Below are 8420 nucleotides of genomic sequence, written 5' to 3' on the forward strand. Positions count from 1 at the left end.
AAAGTGTAAAATTTTAAACATCAGCTATTCTTAGATGAATAGAAATTATGTAAATGAAATGGATTTATTTTGTGTTTCTAGAACACTGTTTTTACATATGCTGAGAGAAGAAATTTTAAGTAAATTGTCTTCATGTCTGGCACCTGTAGTTATTATTTTATGTACTGTAAAAATAAAAAGAAGATAGACTTTGGCAGTTCAAGCTATTTTTTCTCACTATGATAGCCTTATTTAATTTTAAATTGTTATTGTACTTCATCACTGTCATTCCTTCAGCTGTGGGATATATGGCTGATGTTTGGGATAAGGAGTTTGTTTTTCAATGTGTGAGATTAAAATGATATATATTGTTGTGATTCCAGACAAATTTTCTATATGACAAAACCCTGATGTGGGTTTTATATGATTTTTCTGTACCATATTGTTCTCTTATAAATATATGTTAGGGGAAAAGGCACACTTCCATATTTAAAGGGTAGAGATTTTCACTGCCTTAGAAAATAAATCACTTTTAATAAGTTGTATAATAAATGAAAATGAATGAAAAATTTAGGTGTAAATATTTTTTACATCTTTCAGTTTCTTATTTGAAAGTGTGCTTTTGCCATTTCAACTGTTCAATATGAAGTAAGAAGGTAAACTGGTTCAAAGTGTTTATGAAGGATTTGCATGCTTATCCTGTCTGAAAAATCAGGAAAAGCAAGCCCCTCCCAAATTCTTGAGAACACTAGCAGCCTAACAGTGACTAAAAATTCAGCACTTTTCTTTAAGGAAAAATTAAATGTTATGGATGATTTAACATTTTCCCTCCCAACAGCTAAAAAAAAGATGGAGTAAAAACAAAACCACCATACAAATGTCTATACATACTGTATAATAATGATTACATGTATGTATCTAGAAACCGTAAATGGTTTAACCAAAAGTGGATTTGGCCATCATTGAGCATTCAAATAAAATGTGAATATATATGTAAAAGTGCTTTTCATAATTGTGTATTATTATGAAAAAAAGCATCAAAACTGCTGTAGTTTCCCATTTCTACTGTGTTTCACTTGCAAGCTATTTTTAATAAACTTTGTATGTATTTAGGTGTTGTATTTTTTTTTAAACTAAGATCTTTAAGAGTTAATTAAGAGTTAATATTCCCCAAACAGGTTTTTTTTTGTGGAATACTAAGTGTTTTCTCAGGTTAGAGTAATTACTAATATATATATAAAAAGCATTCTACATAATTCAGTCCTCACTAAAACTAACATATATACTATAGGCAAATTCCCATTTTAAACATAAATAAACTGAGATCCAGAGAGGTCACAATTTGCTCATGACTCGGGCAAAATCCACAAACATTTATCCTGTATGAAAAATGCTGAAGTTCCCAAATGAAGAGCTCCTAGTTTTCAAGAAGTAATAAAAGGAAGGGCAAGGAGGGAGGAAAAGTGAATCATCATGAATAAATAAATAAATATGAGTGAATATGAGTAGGAAATATACCTAAAAGTATTCTATTTCTCGATTCTCTATTTTGTCTAGATCAGTTTCTGTAGAAGTAGTCATATCGTCTGAAAAAAAGGAATCTCTTTTTCAGAGAGATGGGTGATGAATAGAAATGAGGAAAAATTGGTGTGTGATTTTGTCTTTCAAGTGTCTTATTTGAAAGCATATTTTGTCCTGTTATTCATCATGAACCAAGAAAGAGTGAAGTGGTTCAAAGAGGTTAATGAAGGATTTGTTGTTTTTCCTCAATGGTTCCCCCCAGGGAACCTGTCCAAGCCATCCCCTGTGTCCAGGGGAGATAACCTATGGCCTTGCTCCGCTCCTCCTCCTGGAGGCCAGGTTGTCTTCTTGTTCTCTCTGTATTCCCTCCCAGAATGATGTTTGGCAACTCATAGTGTTTGATAGTTGCTTTTGCAATTCCCTTCTTTTCTTCCTATACCCATTTAGAATCTACTTTAAAACAGTTGTGCAAAACTCAGATAGAAATGGGAGTCCACATAATGCAGTAAAAATTATAATTAGTAAGGGTACATAGAGAGGCAAATAAAAAATCAATTGGAAATTAAATAATATGATTCTCCAAACTGGTTGGTCAAAGAACAAATCATAGAAACAATGAATGATTTCATTGAAGAGAATGACAATGAGGAAACATCAAAATTTGGAGGATACTACAAAAGCAGTACTCATTTATATCCCTGAGTACCCATATTAACAAAAACGAGAAAGAGGAGATTAATGAATTGGGCATGCATCTACAAATGGAAGTCCACCCATCTGTCCACAAGGATCCCTGCTTGTTGACTTAATTTTTAAATGTACTGTTTTGTAGTTTCATTTGTTAAAATATTTACTAATTTTATATCTGCCCCTTTCCCCCCCCCCCGCCACCCCCCAAAAAACCCCCAACAACAACAACAACAAATCCAAACCACTTTACCTTCCATATTAGAATTAATACTGTATATTGTTCCAAGACAGAAGAGCAGTGGAGATCAAATAACTTGTCCAGGGTCACAGCCAGGAAGTGTTTGAGGTCAAATTTGAACCCAGTCCCTGGATCTATATGTTTTTGTGCAACTAAGTGACAGAATGGGAAGACACATAAAAGGGAGAGGGGGGGGTGGGGGTGGGGGTGGAGGAAGATCAAGGGAAATACTGGATGTGCCATAATCAAATGAATAAAAAATAATGACTATCCCTGGAAGAAGAGAGCCTATAGGAGAATGGGCAAGGGCAAGTCTTGAAAAAGGGGGAAATAAAAGTGGGAAATCATTGAGTGTTGGCTGGTAGCAGCCCTACTTCTTGGTCCTATGAGAAAAGAGAGATGCTTCAAAGGGAAATGGGGATTTTGTAAAAAGAGACATTATCCAGAGGGATTTGATATGGAGTCACTGCTTGTCTCACCTCAAGGAACAGCAGAACTGGAAAGCACTCCGAAGAATGGCAGGGTAAAGACCCCAAAGGGAGGGCAAAAGTCAGTAAACAATGGCACAATCAGGAAAATAGGACCATTTGATCATGGGGCAATATCTTCTCCATCAACCTGCAGGAACTGGTATTGTAAGAGTGAGGCAAAAGACAGGAATGGGGCTAAAGGAGCAAGATCCAGAAGGCAATATTTTAAATCCACAAAGAATAGAGAGTTAGAAAAGATTAAATAAGCATAGGGCCAGTGAACCAGTAATCAGTTTAGAATAAACAGAGAAGCATGAGAATGAGGAAAAAAGTCCTTTGTTGAAAAGAAGCACAGGAAATGTTTTTTTTTAGTTTAATGGAAGGAGAGATGGAAGGGAGATAATATTTGACTATAAATGAGAAGAAAAATGAGAACAGAAGAACCAAATAATTAGAGGGGAAAAGGAACCAAACAAAATGCCAAATCAAGAGGAAAGAGTAACAAACTGGGGAGGGTGGGAAATGGTTGTGGTTAAAGGTGGAAAAAAACTAGTAGGAAAAGTTGTCTTTAAATAGATTAAGCTAAAATAACTGAAGAGAAATAGCACTGTGTTTACAATGGAAGAAGGTGGGGAACACATCTTAATTTGGGTGAAAATGGAGGTAAACATTAACTTCATAACTTCATTAACTTCATAATTTAAAAGTCTGAATTAATCTTAACAAGGGAGAGAATGGATAAGAAAACAAAACTTCATAATCTATTACTTACAAGAAACACTTTTTAAAAAGCAAAAATATTCCTAAAAGTAAAATGAGAGACTGGGGGGGGGGGAGATTTTTTAATATATAGTGAAAGGATAAAAAAAAGCAGGAATTGCAGTCATGTTATCAGACAAAGCAAAAACAAACATTAAAGGTATATATATATATATATATACATATATATATATATACACACACACTTTAGAATAATATACTGAAAGGAGACATAAAAAACCAATATCAATATTAAACTTAATATTGTCTAAGTAAGTTTGTAAAGGAAACAACTGAAATACAAAAAGACAAGATGATTAATGATTGGAGATTTCAATTTCCATCAGTTTTGGATAAGTAAAAAAAAAAAAAGGGAAACTATGGAACTGAACAAATTGCTGGAGAAATGAGCTAAAAAGAATTATGGCACCTAAATGGGACTGCTAAAAAAACATGCATATTTTTCAGCATCACATGGAACTTTGTTACAATAATTAACCATACATTAGTAGAAAGGTATTACAAACATAAAAAGGAAATTGTACACATATCCTTTACATACCATAATGCAATTAAAATAGTAATTTCTATTATGATAAAAGATGCAGACCCAAGTGAAGACTTAAATATATAATCACAATGAGTAGGTTAAGCAACAAATCATAAATAATTATCTGAAATAAAGTGACAGTGATGGAACATTTCAAAATTTTTGGAATGTTGCTAAAGCAGTCCTTAAGGAAAAAACCAACACCTCCAGACAATAACAAAATAGAAAAGGAGAGGATTAATTAATGGAATGAGAATTTTTAAAAAATGAGCCAACGAACCAAAAATAAACCCAAAAGAGGAGATAATAAAAATGATAGAAGTAGATAAAGTGGAAATGAAAATACTGTTGAAACGGTGAACAAAACTAAAAATTGGCTCTTTGAGAAAAATATTACAAGTGATATGTTGGCCAATCTGATCAGAGGGCAGAAAATTTAAAAAAACAGACCTCTAAATAAACTTATGCCCCCCAAAACCTGAGAACACAAAAGAAATGAAAGAATGACTTAAAACAATACAAAATACTGAAACAGAAAAGAGCAAATAAAGATCATCCAATCTCAAAAAGGACCAGCTGTAAAGAAACTACTGTAGGAAAAAAAAAATCACCCATGCCTGATTTACTTAAGGATTCTATCAAACTTTTAATGAACAATTAGTACTCATGCCATTCATTTTTCTCAAAAATTTTTTTAAAAAGCACCTACAAGAATCTTAATTTTTAAATATTTTCTCCAATTACATGTAAAACAATCTTTTTATATTCGTTTTTTAAAAAAAAATTGAGTTTTGAGTTCTAAATTCTTTTCTTCCCAATCTCCTTCCCTCCTTTCTATCCTTTCCTGCTTGTTGAGATTGTAAACAGTCTGATATAGACTTTTGTAATTCTTACTCCTTTTCTTTAATTTAAGGTTCTCTTACTTTAGAGATTCTCTAATGGAGGTTCTCTTACCATAGAGATGTGTAGGGATTAACCAGTTCACAGTGACAGGAAGTAGGAACAGGGAGCCCCCTACTGGGGCCAGCTAGTGTTGCGGACTGTGTCAGTTGCTGATAGTTGTGGTCTGTTATTTGCAGGGAAGTTGGCTGCTGAGCATGAGTTGGTCACTGGGTGTTGGTTGCTGGTGGTATGAGTTTTGATGATTAGTTACTGGTTGGTGTTTAGTTACTGGAATATAAAGGCGGGCCTGAGCTTACTGAGAGGGCTTTTGGCTTTAGCCTTTAGAAGGCTTTTTGGCTTTTGGTTTGGGCTGTTAGTTTTTTTTTCCTTTCTTGAACTTTTTGGAAGGTGACTTTATTGAAAGACCTAATTGGGATTGGATTAAACACTGATTGGGTTGATTTTGATTGGGCTGGATTGGGTTGGAACTTTGTGGGGTAGTTGTTATTAGTGGTAGTTATAGGCAGTTATAGGTAAATATAGGCAGTTTTAGATATCATAGGTAGTTATAGTTATAGGATAACTAGTCTAGACACTAGGGAATTTTTTCTCCACCTCTTTTCTGTATTTCCCTCCTTTACTATATTCATTTTACTATATTCTTTTGCTATCTCTATTTTAATTAAACTAATAGTTCATTGTCGAAAGCTGCTAATTTTCTTTTCTCTGGCTTAAAGGGATAATATTAATTTACAACTCTACTATATTCTTATTAAAACTTAAGTTATTAAAAGCTGCTCTCTTATTTTGTCAAAACTCCTAATTCAACCCTTACACTTTACATATGCAGTCATGCAATGCACTTTCCCATATTAGTCATTTTGTGGAGATCTCAAACAAAAAAAAGTAGAAAGTGAAATATAGTATGTTTCAGTCGGCTTTCAGACTCCCATCAGTTCCCTCTTGGAGGACAGATGGCATTTTTCTTCATGAATCTCTGGGATTATCTTGAGTCTTTCTAGATTTTTTTGAAGTCATCCTGCTTGTCATTTCTTAGAGTACAATACTATTCTATCACTATCACATACCACAGCTTGTTCAACTGTTCTCCAATTGATTTAAAACCCCTCAATTTCCACTTTTTTTGCTATCACAAAAAGTAGCAACAAACATTTTTATGCAAATGTTATTTCTCACCCCCCTCCCTTTAAAGTCTCTTTGCTATGAGAATCTTTTTTAAAAGTTTGCCAGAAATAAATTTATTTAAAAAAATTAAAACCTATTAAAAATTTTTTTAAAGTGCCATTTAAACCCTAAACAAATGGGGAAAAAAATCTCAATTATATGAGTCTGTCAAAATCAAGGATTAGTGTGCCTAGAAATTTTAAAAGACCCCTTTTCACTTAGGAATAGAATTTTTTTTAAAAATCCATAACGATACTGGTTTAAAATATAACTAAACTAAACACATATTTATTATAGTTGTAGATAAATCAATTTTAGGTAGCTCTCTGCAGTCTTAAAAACAATGTACTGAAAAGAAGTCTTAAATTTAGACTTTTATTGTATTGCACTAAGGAACAGCAAGGTAGTTACACAATATTCTCACTCATTTTCTGTTCTGAACATCTAACATATAACAAGTATAACTAGCAAGTCCTTAAGAATACCTTATCACTGGATTGTAACAATAATTAGAATACCGAATTTCTTACTAAGTGACTTCTACAAATGAAAACATTTAAGATAACTTTAAATGCATTCCAAGATAATTTAGTATATATTCTTAGTAAGTTCACTTATGCTTAAGGATTAAAGTATATGAATTGTATGGAACTATTATGGGAAATTCCTAGGTCATGCAATATATAGGGCTAATATCCAAATGTTAAGAAAAAAAATCCCATCAACCTTATTTTTGCAAATATATCTACGTTATCTTCTACATGATATATGAAGAAACCTGTGAGGTTTTCCACAAGGTCACATATACAGTTTTCAGTCCTTCAAAAGCACTTGATCTCTACAACTAATTTATAATTAGTATTTCAATAGAACCAAAATAAGCTACTATAAGCTCCTATAAACAAAAGCTTCCAATAGGCTAAGGACAGTCAATAATTAATACAATTATTCAGAAAATTATGGCTGTTCTTAGGGAGTACAAGTTCAAACCTGTCAATACCAGAGGTAATCCTTTTACATTCATTTATATGTAATTCCATTTAATTTCTCTGTCTGAGCACAACATATGGAAAGTCCACAAATAAAAAACGTGGAAATATTTTAAAATTAAGGAGTCTTTTTTTTTTAAGTAACTGATCATATTCCATAAGCTAATCTTGGAAACAGGTTCTTGTTGAACAGAATCCTTTCAACTTTGTGGCTTTTGCATGCACTTTAACTGGACTGAGTCTGTTGAATATCATCTTAAGAGCTCACCAAAACAGAAATCATGCCATATAGGTAGTAAAAAAATGATAGTAAATAAAAAGCTAATTTGCACCACCCTTCTTTCTGACAGTATGCTAGAATATCTGCGTTCATGGTGGTTGTAGGATCATAAAGTCCTGGTCCACTCATCACAGGTCTACTCATATACCTCCAAATAGGATATGCCAAGAGTGGCATATTGAGACCCAGTGTAAGCCACTCTGTTCTACAGAGAAACATGACACAGAAGAAAGCGTAGATGAGATATTCTGGAAGCACAAGAGGATTGAGTGTATTACATTGGTCTATAGGATTCTTGTAATCAGTCTTCAGCTCATAAAATGCTATAATGTGCCAGATGTTGAAAGATGAGCCCGGCAGTGAGCAGCAGTGCCAGCATGTAGCAGAAGGCAGTGAATGCCATGGCCCCACAAAGATAGGATAACAGGCAACGCTGAAGCGACCGAGGCGAGCTATGAGAATCTTTTAATGAGATACAGTTCTCATACCTAATGCAGGGAAGTATAATTCATAAAAGAAGAATAAATTAACATGTCAATGTATACTGATTCAAAAATGTAAATAAAATCCTATCAAAACAGACAGCAATAACATCCAATAAATCATTAAATGCAACCAAGTTGGATTTATGCCAGGGATGCAAAAATGGTTCAACTTTAGGAAAATAAGATAATCACATTAAAAAAAAACACCAAACCACAATTATCTCAATAGTGACAAAATATAACACTCAATTATGCTATAAAAACCCCTACAAAGTATAAGCATCCAAGAAACTTTTAATATAAAAATGATAAAAAACCAAAAGCGAAACCCATTGTATCATATGCAATGGGTACACATTAGGCATTTTTAAATAATATAGAAGCAAAGCAAA

At 33.1% G+C, this 8420-nt stretch overlaps 1 pseudogene; it reads right to left on the bottom strand.

Moving 5' to 3' along the window:
• Positions 1-7519: 7519 nt before the first annotated feature.
• LOC123247149 lies at positions 7520-7946 on the bottom strand (annotated as a pseudogene).
• Positions 7947-8420: the final 474 nt, after the last annotated feature.

This window comes from Gracilinanus agilis, chromosome 4, assembly GCF_016433145.1.
Source record: "Gracilinanus agilis isolate LMUSP501 chromosome 4, AgileGrace, whole genome shotgun sequence".
Lineage (NCBI taxonomy): Eukaryota > Metazoa > Chordata > Mammalia > Didelphimorphia > Didelphidae > Gracilinanus > Gracilinanus agilis.